This window comes from Aquila chrysaetos, chromosome 9 (genome assembly GCF_900496995.4).
Source record: "Aquila chrysaetos chrysaetos chromosome 9, bAquChr1.4, whole genome shotgun sequence".
In the NCBI taxonomy this organism is placed as follows: domain Eukaryota; kingdom Metazoa; phylum Chordata; class Aves; order Accipitriformes; family Accipitridae; genus Aquila; species Aquila chrysaetos.
Window position 1 is genome coordinate 14,036,383 of NC_044012.1, and position 16,577 is coordinate 14,052,959.

Here is a 16,577-nt window from a genome sequence, read left to right on the forward strand (position 1 = left end):
AAAGTAGAGGAAAAACATGACAGTGTGTGTATGTGTATGTTGTAAGAGGTTCCCCTTGAATTTGATCTTTTAGCTCTAAGGAAGTTTAAAATAACCCAAAGAATACCTGTTATGTCATGGCTGTATAAAATGTGGGCATAGGTTTTCATTCCTTGGGACTGGGAGCTAAGTTTGTCTCCTGGGATCTCTCTCTTTCCATGACATCTATGCATGCTTCTGCTGATGCTAATGAAAGTTATATTGTAGATATCAAAGCAAGTATACAAACACATTTTTTGTGTCAGTTGGCAGAGTGCCCATGCTTTTCTGGACAAAAGATACATCCTTCTTCCAAAGGCAAAAAGATTTTCAAGAAATTTAGTTTCATTAACATAATGGTGATTCCAGAACATCACAGCATGAGATAGAGTCTTCTCATGTTTCTTTTTTCTAGACTAGTCTGTCTCCCACATGACTCCCATCAAAAGCAGTGAAATGTCTTTGGTGTGCTGACCTCCTGAAAAAGAGATTCTTTAGACCCTATGACAACCTTGGCGTTCTTCTGCTTTTCTCCCTTTTCCTCCTAAACTTGGCATTGGAAAGGATTTCAGTGAATTGAAACTTTGCATTTTGTCCGCTGACAAAGTTTCAATGCATAGAAATCCTTTCAGATGCCTGTTTATTATGGCCAGCACTACCTTTTCAAAGTCCACATTTACACAGGCATTTTAATGTGACCCGTGTTTGGACTGCCATCAAAACCAACAGTTCTGTCCCAACCACTTGACACCACCGTTTCTTTCGTGCCAGCAGGAGCATTCATGTGGCCTCATAGAGATCGGGAGACTGATTCTAGCTGAAAGCTAACCCAGCCTTGTATCAGCCACACTCAGGGGGTGGGGAAAAAAAATTTAGGTCCTCTTCCTCATTCCTTGCATCTGCAGCTCTAACTCCAAGCTGCTGGTATAGGCAGTGCAACAGTGAAGGTGCTTTCTAAATCTGTCTTCTACACATTCATCCACCCATAGCATATTTACCAGGTAAAGCATTGATCTGGTTTAGTCTTTAATTTAGCCTGAGTAACGAGTTCCATTTTATGTCCTCTTTATTGTGAAAAACACCACGTTAAATAAAAAAGAATGAATTTAGGTATCAGTAATAGCACTGTGCTTACATCAGTACGTATTTTTCACCTTTGTGTGTTTAGGACTGTTTTCAGGCCTTTCACAAGTTGCATATAATTCCATACATCATTGCACAGAAGATTTAATGATGGTTGTCCCAACAGCTATTTTCTAATACAATTGATACCAACTTTGAAAGTTATTTTCAGTAAACCTGTAAGTTAGAAAGGCTGACATGTAAGCAATGAGCGCTAGCCAGTGCTCTAGTGCCATAAGAAAACACCTTCAAGTAGTCAGCTGAAAACTGCAACCGATACACTGATAAGGATTGTTCAGTGATGATAACTATGTTTAAAGAAACTGATTACGGTTGCCAAAAGTCACATTCATCACTGAGTGTGTAAATATAATGTGTCACCAGCATGTTTCTTGAACTGGTTTCTACTCATTCACATCCTAAAAACTAAGAAGTGACTGGGACTGGAATGGGTTTTCATCTGAATAAAAGGGGTGGTAAGTGAGGACCATTTCAATGCTGTATGCAAGGTCTAAATGAAGTAATGTCATACGCAGTAGTCTTTGTAAGACAAAAATCCTAATGAGTTGGTGTAATACTCATAACACGCAGTGAATACTGTAGACAGCACTTTCACTGTCAGGATTTCATTTAACATACCACTGTGTAATGCTTATGGAAGGAACAGGCCATAATTTGCGTCAGTATTGTTACATATGAATGGTATGTGCAGAATTTAGGGAACAGAAGTAAAGGAAAACTGATTTTAAAGCCTGGAAATGTGACTGATCACCAACTCTTTATCATTCTTTGTGCCGAAAGTATTTGTCTAGCAGCATTAAGCATCTGCTTGCCTGTTTCACACAGATGCTGTAAGTAGAATTTGACCTTTTGTTCAGAAAGTGTTTGAATATTTAATGTAAAATTATTAAGTTATCAGAAAGGCTGTCTCTTTTGGGAAGAGTGTTCAATTTTTATACAGCCCAAGTTGTTGAAGCACTTTGGAGCATGAACAACTTCAGAGCAGAACAAAGCAGGCAGTGCTAATGTGTAGAAACTCCAGAAGTAAATAACAGCTGTTCAAGAAGACATCTATTAAATATGTATTAATTAATTTGAAGTGCATCACTTAAATATGTGAAGAGATTATCTTGTGTTAATTTACATTAAAACACACAGCACTTGTTAGCCTCATTACAGTATCCTAAGTATATCCTAAGCTATCACCTCATCCTACATTGAGCATTTTGTTGGGTGTTGATTGCTTTCGATTTGCCCTTTTAAAATGTCAGACAGTGGCTTCCCTTTCTTGTTGGATCTCTTCTTTCTCGCAGGTTTTGCTCTTGCATAGTTACTTACTCATGTCCATTCTGTGGTGTGCAGAAGAAACTGTAAAATAGATTGTGAAAATATAGCAGTAATTGCCCACCGCTCAGTTCCCTAATGTGCCCACCTGAACTTCACATGTGGTTCTCGCTGTTAACTTATGAACCAACAGGGAGAATGTAAGTGTCCGTTTGTGTAGCAAAATGACTTTACATGAAGATTCAGTATCACCTTTAGTACAGGAAAGATACCCAGTAAAATGGGAGTCTCTAGTGAAATTATAGATAAATAAAACTCACAGGTAATAATAGACCTTGTGGTCTAAATCAATGTAGAAATCTTAATAAACACTCATTCAGTTCGTAAAACTTAAATATTTTTATCTGGACCTAATAAGACAAATGGGTTATTACCTATTTTGGTGCTGAAAATATGTAAGCTTATAAGATTTACAGATAATTTTGAGAGATTTTCTTCCCTGTGTCATTTAGGCAGCTGATCCAGCTGCTAGGCTGTTCTTTAATCTCATTATTTTGATGCTGCAGACTCCCTGATTACAAGTTGGGAGTCCAGTTCTTGTTTACTGCACCTCTTCCAACAAACTCCTCACTGGGAGAAAACTGAGGAATATAAGGGACTTGCAGGCAGGTCCTGGTAGAGTAGGAGGTGGGAAGGAAACAAAAATATTTGACTTTAGCAAAATCTCAAAGTCCATGACAGATTGCTACGTTGCATGGTTCTCCTGAAAGAAGTGCATGGGGATGTTTGCTGTGGTTTCAGGTTGTTTGCAGCCTCTTCAGTTAAGACTTCCTGAGTTCACACCTAGGTTATGTTTCCAAGATCGTCTCTGCTGGTATGTGTGCTTAGGGAGACATTTTTTCCTAAATGAAAGCTGAAGTTTTGCAGGATAATTGTGGCAATAGGGGGTGATATCTGTAGCAAAATCCAGGCTTGGAATTCACAGCGCCTTGGTTTAAGGGAAGATTTAGATGTATGTATCTTCAAAAAGAAACCATTAAAGGTTTGCATTACAAAAACTTCACTTACTTCCTGCACCTTTGCCCTAACATCCAGCCAGTGTTTGCTGTGCTGAGGAACTTAGAAGTTGAGCTTAGGAACAGAACTTGTGGCTTTTTTTTCTTGCACATTTGCAGTGCTTATCTATGCAACCTAAATAATATATTGTTCAGAAAGGGTGGAGAATTGGGCTAAGATACTTTTTGTGGGCTAACATGCCATGGTGTATAGTAGAATTGACCCTCCCTTCCACTCTATGGTCCCAGCTGCAGAAATACCATCAGAACTTAAAATCCTTCAGAGACAGACAGAGCTGGTTTTCTGCCTTAGAGGTGTCAGGGAAACCTACCCAGTTAGCTCCTTGCTTTTATAAGAAACAGTGCTTGTACTGACACTTGCAAGAAATTGTTCATGTTGAGGCATTGTGGAACTTCTCTCCATTTTTTTTCCCTACTCTTAACTATTGTTCAACTCGTAGTGACAAGAATTACTTGATCCTTTGAACACTTGTTTTAGGGATAAAAAGCCTATTTCCCTTGGGATGGATGTCTGTTAAACACCTGTGTTAGGACTGATAACTTTGGTCACATTGTTCTCGTATGGTGACTGGTTAGGAATCTTCTATTGAAAAGTACATACTTGGTCAATATTAAGTTGAAAATGTTGCATAGTTTCCTGACTGCATTCATATTCCTGACTTCATCTTGACACTCACTCACTCAGGTCCAGACAGACCTATTAAATACTTTCCTTGGATTATTCTTCAGCTGGCAAAGTTACTACTTGCCTATGCACTATCTCAGACCAATGCCTTTGGGGCACTGAAGTATTCCAGCCTTCACAGATGACTCCCTTTCTCCCCTGTGCTTTGCTCACAGACAGAAAACCATCGCTCATTCCTGTCAGCCTCTGTACATCTACAGCAACTAGAGGAAACAGAGGCAGCAGCTGAACTAAAAGTAAGGCCAGGTGGTGTCTAGTGAAACGTTGAGAGTAATAGATGCTTTTTCACCCCAATCTTTAAATGCACAGATAATTTTAGGGAGAAAAAAGTCTTTCTGCAATGCAAATAGGAAAGCCTTCCACATGAGGCAAAAAGGTTGCAATTCACAACATAAGTCTGTTTCTTTGCTTACAGTTTGAAAATCTAGAAGTAGTAAAGGTAAGGAGAGCCTAAGATGTTTCTTATTAAACACTTAAGAATAGGGGAAGATGTGTGAGGGTAATTATCTTGATTAAAAATCTGTTGATCTTATTAACATGTAGGTTTCTTTCAAGATGTCAAAAAGGGATTTTGATGATTTGGGGTGAAACTACTACTCTCTGTCTATGTTTAACTTCCCTCTTTCCTGTCACTGTCAAATTTTCGTGGTTTCACAAAGTAAATTCAGTGTCAGACAGCAAACATTAGTGTTTCGTAATTTCTTTTTCCAGAGGATGTCACTCTCCTTGAAATGAATGGGACAGAGATGCTGTTTGGTTGCGTGGATTGCTGGGTTATTGGGTGTTTTGTATATTAAAATGCAACTTCTACTTCTGTCCTACTACCTGTGCAAAGGGAGATGGAATATCCAGTGTAGCAAGTAGGAGCTGATGAATCAGTGGGTATTTAGGACTTTATTACTTGATGAAGAACATTAAGTGTAAAAGTAAGTTAAGTGTACAAGAAGTTTTAAATATCTAAATTTACCAAATCTGATATGAAACTAAGTGTTCAAGATAGTAAACTCAGAATTGTTTGACTTTGTGCTGCAGTCACTGTATTAGCTTTGCCATGTCATACTGCTATCAGAATGAGGTCACAAAACAGAGGCCATTGAAATCATGTTTCATACAGATGTAGGAGGAATCCCAAATTCAACAGCAAATGGGGATGAAAAGGAAGGCAGCACAGTAAGGGCAAGAAATGATGCTCAAGTTTGCTGCAGTTCCTGCCTCATTGTTTATTCCAGCTTCCTGCTTTTTCAGTTTGCCTCTCAAGCCTTTCTTGTGCATATACATAGATTATACTATGCAGAAGACTAAGAATAAGCTGAAGGCAGAAACTGACTTAATGAAGACATTCTTGTCATAGAGAAAAGATTTTGTTGTCCACAGATGCGCAAAGAAAAATAGAAAAGCAGCTGCCCTTAGAAATGGAGTAAAAGTAGAGATGAGTGCCACGTCATGATGCTTTAGTCAAAATCTGATGTGTTGAAAGTCTTTTGAGAGGATCCGTACTGTTGTACGGGGATATAACCAAGAGGAGAAACAATAAGCTTCTGCTGGAAAAATACTGCAAGTCTCATGTCTTAGATACTGTCCTGAATAGTGCTGACTTTTTGTCAACTTTCAGCTGGAGAATAAGGATAAAAGGAAATAGCTTTCAACCATTCTGTTATGGATGACAATATTAATAATCAGTTTCAGGTCAAAAACTTCCGTTTCCTTAACACCAAGCTATAGAGGTATAGTTGTGCACTGCCATCTTCCAGAGGAAGATTCTGAAGGGCAGAGGTCCTCATCTCATTAGTTTCCATCTCTCCTCTGCAAGTAGTTAGTCTTTTCTGAGAGTCTTTGTGGGCAGAGACAGCATAAAGGTGGTGGAAGAAATTTATGCGGCAAGTGGGTGGGTAGGTGCGATGAAGTGGAGCTGAGGTACAGCAATCAAGTGAGGGCTTCCTGGGTCACCTGGCCTGCAGAATTGAGAAACTAGGGATGTAGCTGGTCAGTAACGAGTTATTAAATTACAGAATATCTGCACTACACCTATGAGGTGGTGAGCACTAGAGTTTGGGTGACCTGTGATGGTTTATTTTACTCCTTCACTGTCTGTTTAAAGTATCAGCTGAAGCATTCATGAGAGCAAATGCAGCTGGTGGCATTTGGGCTGTGGAAATTACAGTTTGTAATACTTTTCTAATAGTAATTTGAGAACTTAAAGAATTATATGACTAATATTTCAGTCGGGCACTGAAACCTTCAAGTTCCAGGAAAGAACTTTTTTTTACACAGCCTTGATCAAATAGCCAAAAATATTATAGGATTCCTTTGAAGCACTAGCCATGGCTGCAGCAACATACCCGGTGAAATAGATCAGTGGTCCAATCTGCTTTGACAACTCCTATGTAACTAAAAATAGGAGAAATAGAAGAGAAAATTTGTAGGGCTGGTAGTGGCTTGTATTTTTCAATAATTTATCAAGATTCGAGAGCACAGATTTCCTTTGGGAAATATTAGTTCTTAGGTTTACAAAGTGCCTCAGTTGTAAATACCCATAAAAATGACAATTTGGTAGGTCGTATTTATTCTTAGGCGGGTCAAAGGACATTAGCGTATTCCTACTGTATAAATCTGTCAAGTACAGAATTTCTTTATGCTCCCAAATCACAAAAGCGCCTCTTACAGTCAAGGAGAAAATGTCACATTATTGCCAATCAAGGACAACAAGCAAGCATATCGATCTCAACCCAATAACTTTTGCCCTGCTCGCTAAGTTTTTATCACTGAAACTGGACACATCAAGGGATTGGATTTAATATATACATATAGTGCTGATTTATTACAGGAGAAGAAATACAGTCTGGCCTTACTTCTAGCTCAATATTTTAACACTTATGTTATTCCTTGCATGGAAGTTTACAATGACTTTTTCTACAGACAAAGTGTATAACTTTTAGATATCCCTGGATGTGCACAACTCTTCAGGTCACATAGCTACAATTGACTGTTATAGGTGTACGTGCATCCTCCATTTAGTGGTCTTAAGTCTTGAGTCTTGATTTTAAGAGTTTATGTATGTGGAAGTCTGTAGCAGAGTTGCTGTTTCAGAGACGCATAGCTAAAGATAAGCTTGGGGAGAGGGGAGGGGAGATTGGAGGGCATATAGGCACAAAAGGTCTGGGTGCTGCTTGCTGAGCCTGGTCTGAAGATGCGTTGGCTTTCATCTCTCCTATGGAGCTGTGTATGTAAAGCCTTATGTATAAGGGCTGTTTACCAGTCACAGATATTGGAATGCAGCAGAGGGCTAGCATCATCCCTCTTGGTCTCTTCTGTTGATAAAACTTCATATTTTTTGGTCATTTTTTTGTTGATAGCTGCAGATCACTGCAGAGGATTTGGCCGCTCCACAAACACAGCATCTTTGAACTTTCTGTATGCAGTGATAACCATGGGTTATGGTAGAGGTATGATCAATGAATTATTTCTTGGAAGGCAAGTGCATCTACAAAACTGCAGGGAAGGATCTTCACCACAGAATTACAGAACAGTGGAGGTTGGAAGGAGCATCATCTAGTCCAACCCCCTGGCTCAAAGCATGGTCAGCTAGAACAGGTTGCTCAGGATCTTGTCCAGACAGGTTTTGAATATCTGCAAGGATGGAGTTTCCACAACCTTGCTGGGTAAGCTGTTCTAGTATTTCAGTGGTCAAAGGTAAGCTACTGAGTTAAAAAGTACAGGCCATGTAAGTAAGCAGGAGCAGGTATCTGCTAATTTTGTTGTGATAAATGTATGAAATGAGTATCCTGGAGAGAAGCCAGCTCTCTGTTATTATGTAATTCTAAGTCCTGCTGGCTCTTGTACCTGTCTGAGCACAAAGTGTGAGTTTTGATTGCTCTTTGGCCTCTTTAAGAGCTGGGCAACCCTTCCATAGAATAAATGGATGCAGAAGTAGCTGATGGATTTGCTGCTCATGTTCATAATGATGTGGAGAGAGCTAGAAAGACCATACCCTACTCTGCGTTATTTCCTGATGGAGCGGGCAGAGGGACATATGTTGAATTTCTCCAGACGTGTCCTTCCCCAGCCAGACATTTTGTCAAGAGGTTATATTCAAGGATTATGTATGTTTGTCAAGATTTCCAGATGTCTAATAATCCCAGCCTTTTCTTGCACGTGAGCAAATCCTTTCTACTGTGCATGTATAGCAAATCTGACACTTACTGGAAATGCCCACTGCACATGGTGTGCACACTCAGTAAATCTGATGTGGCTGGGGCTCTTGTGTATGTGCCCTCCTATGGATTTTCACAAGCACAACAAATTGGTGTGTCCCAAACATTTTGCATTTACTGTGCCTGTTCAGACCACCTGTGCAACACATGTACCACAGGTCTAGTGATGCTCTGAGGGTTTGACACAATGCATACACTACACAGCTCCTGGTGGTGCATTTCAGTATAGGAGGAGTTCAGAACAGGATCATGGCACACTCAGAAATCATGCTTTTCACTAGGAACCTCTAAGAAGAATTCTGCCATAGGAAGAAGCTGATTTTTGGTTCTTCAGTTTTCTGACTTGTCACAGATGATTGTCCTGTAAGCCATGTCCTACCTTCAGTGTGCTTTCCTACTGCACAGATTTCAAAAGGATCTGAGAAGACAGTGAGTTTAGATTTTTGGGGTGCATGTGTCTTGACTGAAACGTATTTTCTTCACCAATGTGAATTCAAGCCAGAAGAGGAGAGAAAAAGAGGGTGAACAACTTGGAGTCAAGAGGAAAATATGACCCAGGGTATGCATTATCCATTTCCAGTGTCAGATGGAAATGTTGAGCTTTGCCAGTTGCATTCAAATCACCCCTCAGAATCAGGCCCAGAATGAGAAAGCTACAACTACTTCCATGCCATTCTCATCTTTCCAGGTAAATACAGAAAGTAGTTGCCAGAGCAGTCATGAATCATGATGTCCTTCCATCCAAAGAGCCTTGGGCTTTTTCCCCCCTCCAAATGTTTAACTTACTTGCGAGGCTGACAGAAAAGCTGTAGATTTTTTTTTTTTCCCCAAATATCCATTTGCCTTTCCATTTATCTACTTTGATCTAAAGTATAGAACCTGATGGATGCCCTAGGTAAATCAAACATTTTCTGTCTGCCAAAACGGTTTTGCAAATGCTTATTTCATGCCATTACCATTTTTCTGTTTCTAGCAGTAAATCAAAAAGTATCAGCCATTCATCCACTTTAAAAGTAATGCCTTTCCTTTGCATAATTACACATACCCAGTGGAGATCTGTATGCACAGTAAATCTATTCCTTTAAAAGGTTTCGCCTTAAGTACCACAGTGACATAAATTGGTGTAGCGCAAATTTATTTATTTAAAAGGTTTATTCTTTTAACTGATCGGGTAACTGTTATACTTCCATTTTTTTATTTGGGTGGGGAGGGCTTTTATTAATGTGTCAGGTTTAATTCTGCAGCAGATGTTTATGTAGAAAGGTCTCTCCTTACAGGACTTGTAGCAATTGATATGTGTGTGTAATTTATTCTCATTACAGGTTTATTCTTAACTGGTGTTCAGGGGGTCTTCACTGTATCTCCAGTACATCCTTGAGAATTAAATAGTTTAATGAATGTAATGAGCAAACCTGAAAGAAGTACATGTAGACACGTGTACATATTTGGACATTACCTCTCCAAATTTGCAAATAACGTAAGTATGGTATTAAAAGTGAGTGAGAAATTGCCAAAAATAAATGTCCTCTAGTAATAAGTGCTCCAGACAGTATTTTGGCAAAGTAAAGATTAAAAAAATGGATCTCTTCATCATTCTCATGTAAACTTGCTCGCATCTTCATAAGTTGTGCTTGTAGCTCTCAGGGGTGTCAAACCTAAAGCAGACAAGCCCAGCTGGTGAAAGCCTGGGAGTGAAATGATGAATTTTTTAGCAGATCTAAGTTTATTTTTAGGCTTTATAGAATTATCTTTCACTTCCCTGTAAGTGGAATTGTAGGAAGTATCTTTAAAAAAATTAAATTAAGAAACTTTACCAGAACGGCAAAAAGTAGCAAAACACCAGAACCTAACTACAGTTGAGCACGTAAGCATACCTGGATTGCATTTGAAATTGTGGCTACAGTAGAATTCTGCAAATATTTACATATATGTTCAGTTTAATGCATGTAAGAATTCTTCAGATAGGCACAGAGTCTGAGGATACACCAGATTGCAGGTTAGGTTGTGACATGAGTGATGTCATGGAGAACTGATCTAAATTTCTAGTGTGAATGTATTTTCTGTGGATATATCTTCCATGATACTGGATGTGAAAGTGAAATCCAAGGTGGCTGTATTTTGTTAGGTTATGCAGTAAAAACATGCAGAAACATTTTGGGCAGAGGATGGTTCATAAGAAAGTTTCAGGTCTTGAATCTTATTTGGTTAATAAAGGTAGTTTCATTATACAATCAAAATATTCAATCCTATAATTTCACACTACCCATTTCAAAATGTTATCTTTTTTTGCTGGCATTACAGAGCTGTCTACTCTTTCCTACAGTTGAAAAGGAAAAATGGCTTTAGTATCCAAGGCAAACCTGAGAAAATGCCATGGGCCTGGAATGAGAAGATGCATATGATAATTACAGATGTAGCAAGGGCTGTATATTGGAAGGAGGAAGTTTATTACGTGCAGCTCCACATCCCATGGCCATTAAGGTCACTCTTTTGAGATTTCATTTAAAGTGGATCTGGCTTTTTTGGGTCTTTTCCTAATACATCAGGTAGCTCAGAGGTTGCCAACTGTCCTTTTTGATTAGAATTGATTGTGGTGGTTGCAATCATACAGCTTCACAGCAGTATTGGAGAAGACTAGCAAATGCTGGGAAGGGGGGCTTGGGGAAGCAGGGGAAATATCCCATTCAGGCATAAGAGAGTAGGTTTGGTACTGGTGTTTTGACTTCAGTAGATTTACATACTCTGAAAGTCTGGCTGATTCTTGTTTTAGGTCAATTCTAGCCATTGCATTTCACACTAATACTGATCTGTGACAGGGAATAGTAGACTTTCTTTAGTATTTAGGTTGATGTGTAGATGCACATTCTAATCCAACTGTTCCAGCCAACGTGGTTATGCCCTGAGTAGGAAGAAAAAGCATTCTTAACTGGCTTGTAATGGCTCTTGATGATTTTAAGGGCAGGATTGTGTGATGTAGTTGCCTGCGACAGAGACTGGATTAGTAAGTGGCAAAGATGCCTTTTTGAATCCTGTGTCCTAGAATGTGGTCATGGGAGCTGCTAACTGGGGGTGCTGGAGACTGCAGCCTTCCCCACTGAAACAGCCTCCTCTCTGTTCTGCTGTTGGGAACCAGAGGAGCCACCTTAAAGGGTGAGAGTGTACCTCAGCTCCCAAACTGGCTCAATCTTTGTCTTCCCATGCTGTTTGCATCGATGCTAATCAATGTTAATTATGGTAGTGGGGCTTGTGATGTACTCATTATAAGAGCCATCCTATTTTTCTGTGCTTGTACAGTCTGTAACACAATAGAGCCCTGATTGGGGTTCCCTAGATGCTACAAATAGTAATACAAATTGTTATAATAATGAATATGTGGTTCATGGTGTAAGACTACCAAACTCAGTTCATACAGCCTGCTGAAGCATCACTTGATAATTCTGTTTGCTGTTACCACTAACTATGGCAGAGTGTCTGTGTCTTGACAGTTGGGGCCTCAGCACAGTAAACCATTTAAGCTTTTGTTAGTGTTTAAATAGGTGCTTGTTTTTAAATTTGCATTTGAGTCTGTGGTTGTTAGTGTAAATATATGCTTAAAGTTGAGAGTGTGCTTAGAAACTCTTCCGATTCAGCATCCTTATTGTGCTGGGTTCATTATCCCACCACCACTCCATGGCTATACTGGGAGTTGACAGGAGGGTGTGCCAGGATATACATTTCTTTCCTAGGCTGACGGTTATAGGCACAAGAGCAGGAAGATGCTTCCTCTCAAGAGCTGAGCAGCTGGTTGGGTGTAGGTTGTAGCAAGGGTTCCCACCTCCTGCAGGGGCTGGCAGTGGGTGGAAGCCAAGAGCTGGGAGCTGCCGCTTTCCTTCCTCCAGAGGCTGCGGTCCCCTTCCCGGTGTCACTCCGTGCTGGGCACCCTTGTGCTAAGAGCTGATACCTGACAGGTGCAGTTTCCTGGGATGAATTTGCTTCAGTCTTGCTGTTACCCTCACTGGGAATTTCATCACCATTGTTTATATGCATTAATTGGTATAAATGATTACTATTCAGCCCCTGATCCTGCATCCCCAGGCCTTACCCTTGTGAGTTTCAGTGACTTAAATAGTCTCATAGGTTTTTTTTCAAAGAAAGTTTTCCACAAAAAGTCCATTATTGCTTGTTGCCTGGTTTGTTATGGATATTGGTTCTAGTCCCATTTTTTCAATTCCCACCACACTGCATGCCTGGATCTTAGTTATCTATGTGCAGTTTAAGCGTGTGATTATCTGCCTGACTCTAGTTAGTTCTCTGTTGTGTACCACACTGGGTTTACCAAGTCTGTGTAGCAAAAATGTTTTAAATTGTTAGGGTGTTGTATTACCTCTCTTGAGTGTGTATGTTGTTTTAAAAGGAATTTAAGTCAGTGTTGAGTTGCTTCTATGTTTGTAATTAATTTAAAATATTTAGTACAGCAGCTAGATTTTTCCCTGTTAACTGTGCTTTACTGAAATTTCATGATCTGCAGCACACCCTAGTGATATCTGGAAATCATGAAGTTAGACCCAGTCAATTTTACTTCCTTTGTGGTGAAGCAAAACTTAAGACTCCACTAAGCAAAGTCCAGGAAAGTAAATGCCTTTGTATCCAAGATGGGAAGCAGGTTGAATCCCTTGGTTTATAAAACAAAAAACAGCCTTAGAAATTGGACTGCAGGATATTCTTTTGTGAAAAGAACATCTGTATAATGAGTTCATCTGGTTTGCAATCTGTAATGTTGGACTTATTTTACAACAGACCATGAGGAAAAGCAGCCCAGGGTTGTGTGAGAAGACAATATTTGTTGGGTTCCCTTTTAGACTGGAGAGAGCATGGAAAGAGCAACCAGATGTAAATAAAGTATTGTGGAGGAAACCTGCAGGCAGTCTTCACAGGTCAGAAGCCCGAATGATCATTTACTGTCTTATGGCCAGAACATTAAAATTTATGCTAGATATTCAGTTCCTCCTTTTGCAGATCGTTAGGTCACTTGGTTTTTCAGGTGATGGTACCTGTATTTAGTTTTCAGTGGCCAACAGGCCCCATATGATCCTGCAGAAGGATGTGCACCTACCTGACTTTTTAGGCTACCTTGCACTCACCTTTTTCTGGATTAGGATGTGTATTTCAATCATTTGATTTCTTTTTAATTCTGTGAATGCACAGAATGGCAAGGGTTCTGAAATGGATGCTGTTGATCCCCTGATAGGGTGAGAGGAGAAAGCAGGTTTGAGAAGGACTCCGGGAAGGAAGTTTAACTATATAGTCAAGAAGGGAGGCAAATATGTATCAGAGGCGAAATCAAATTGGTGATGTGTGGATAACACTGAATGGAAGTAAAAACAATATGAGCATCAGAGTGTAGGCCTTGTAAGTTACGGTGGTGGAAGTTAAATCTCATGAATTCTCAAAGAGAAACAGAGAATTCATCAGAGATGTGAGTTAAGTGTCCTAACCTCCCAGCATGTGAAAGCTGTACCAAATATCCGCTGCAGATGCTGTTGAGCACTTAAGCGGCTTGTGCAAGTTCAGTATGCCTGTAGAGTTGTTGTTGTCATTGTTCACTGTGTGTGCTTAAGCCCCAAACAACTAAGCTATCCCAGAAAAAGCAGGTTTGGCCAGTGAATGTTGCATGCCAGCAGACAAGCAGTGCTGAGGCTGTTCTTATTTTCATGAAGGGCCATGAAGGCCTGACAAGTGCAAGGCAGCAGCATACACCAGTACCCTCAACCAGCTTGCAGCTCCAGCTTGGCTCAGCTGAAAGATCCGATCCTGTATCTCTGTTATGTCTACAGAGCATTAACTGTCTACGTGAGTCAAAGCTAAAGGTGGGGTCCTCCCTTTCTGGCTCACTCACGCATGCGAAATCTCTAATATTTTGGGGAGAGACAAGTTTCCTCTCAGACCTCTGCATTTCCCTCTTGTCAGGTGATCCAAACAATAATGGAAATGAGCATTTTGTTTTATGTAAATAAAACCAAAAAGTTTGCAATAATTTATGGTATTTATTTAAATGACATGCAAATTACTTCATGAAACTTAGGGGAGGAAAGCAGCACAACTGAAACAGCACAATTGTTTCCAAGAACATTCATTTCAAATCCACATACAATATTTCATTCATGCTTAATTATTTCCCCAATGCTAGTCTAAGCATTACTAGTTGCCTTTGTCTTTTTGCTTTTGCATGCAGTGTGATTAGCAAAACTGCTTGTGCTCTACCAACTCCTGCACGTATGGGGTTTAGCCTCATTGTTCAAGGGGTGGAGCAACAAGCAATATGAACACTCACACTGCCAAATTTGGCACACATGAGCCCTCCAAAGTATACAGATATCACCCGTTTCATTTAAATCCCTGTCCATATTTTGCATTGCTACCATAATGGCAACTCCATTGTCTGGGTGTATTATTTGAAGCAGCTTTTCTCCCATTGTTTGTGCACTGTAATCCTTGAGGTTTCTGTAGTCACCGTGAGCAGCTACTTGAAAGAAATCACTTAGCTCTCACAGATCACTCTCTCTGAACCTGCTGGCAAAGGAACGGGCCATGACTAAAGCATGAGACCTGTGATCTTTCTGAAGAAAATCTCTTCAGTAGAGTTTATAATTTGTTGCTTTCATGGGGCTCTGTTCTCAGGGTTTGGACTCAGTGTTATCTTTCGTCCCCCATGGATTTTTCTACAAGGCATGATGGGAACGTAGGCTGAAAAAAAGACTAATAATGCTGGCTGTGGATGTGTACCCTAACAACATTTTACACACATTTCAAACACTGGCAAAGGGAGACATCTACTGTTTGACAGAAATTAAGGACAGTTGTTTATTCTAATTGCAGCAAAATCTTAGCCTTTTATTCTTCCATGGTATAGAGACTGGCACATCCTGCTGTGAGTCTTTTCAACAGACTTTTGAGAACTTAATGCTTGTCTACTTAGGGCAGAATGAAAGATCCCCTGGAACTTATCATGGAGAAGGGGCTGCCCAGTTCTTTCCCTTTCTAGCGTTCAGTTATCTGCTTGGTCAATGCCCTCTGCTCCAGTGGCACTTGTCTCTCATGGTTGTGTATACGCACGCTGTTGTAGGTAAAGCCATTTGGTATTAGCTGTTCTTTATAAATTATGCCCATTACTGTTTTGAGTGCACATCATTTTACTCCTGAGACAGTCATTTATGACATTTTTAAGGCAGTTGTTCCCGAATTGAGGTCTGCAGAAAGCCAGCAAAGGGCCTCTTTGTAGTTTGCAAAGAGTTTCCAGTTCTTTTTGTTTCCAAAGTCTAGATCATGTTATAGGACAACTATAAGTATGGTATAAACACTGCCCTGCTCTTCATTTAGCTCAGCAATTGCTCTTTAGACAACCCTGTTGTAGCCACATAGGCATTATGTGTGATCCTAAACGGTGACACCCTTGTGATTGCAAGTGAAGCAGAGAGGTGGCCCAGGAGGCAGTATTAAAATACAATATGCTAACCTGTGTAAGTCTGAAAATCCCATTGTAACACACTTGAGTATTTGCAGTCACTTCTGGAAGCTTTGAATCTGGTCCATCATTGTGGAGTGATTCAAATTCACCTTTCCATCTCCAGTTCCATTCCATGCTCCAACCTAGCACACAAGAAAAGAAAATGGGGCAATGCAATCTGTACAAGCTGGCCTCTTCCCTTCCACCCTACTACCTAGCTGACTGCGAGCTCCCCTTTTGCCTGACACATTATCAGAACTCGGACCCAAGAAGGCTGGAGAGAATTGTTCTGTGTTCCCAGAAGAACGGGAAACTTAATCTAACAGCTTTGTAAAATTTGGGCTCTCATTTAGCACCTGTGAAGTTGGTTTAATGTTGGAAGTGAAGTCAGCCAAGGACCCTTGATTCTGATGGGAATTAAGTCAGCTTCTTTGTGCTTACTCTTTGCATCTCCAAAGTACTGTACGTTTGGGGCCAGAATTATATGTAGCTCAACATTTAACTGTTCTCAGACTCCACAAGCACCAGTTATGGTACAGATTTCTCACACCACTGAATAGTATCGAGCATAGAAATCTATCACTGATGTTATTCCAGACACCTTCAAATGTCATCCTTCCATCCTTGACACTAGAATGCTTTGTTCCTTAACTGAATTTACAATACGCATTTTAGATCTGATTTTGAATTTTGCCTAC

General features: G+C 40.0%; 1 protein-coding gene across 1 annotated transcript in view; it reads left to right on the plus strand.

Moving 5' to 3' along the window:
- Nucleotides 1-16,577, plus strand: part of C9H19orf12 (chromosome 9 C19orf12 homolog) — a 40,284-nt gene that overhangs the window by 7,295 nt on the left and 16,412 nt on the right. The gene's annotated exons all lie outside the window — the stretch shown is intronic.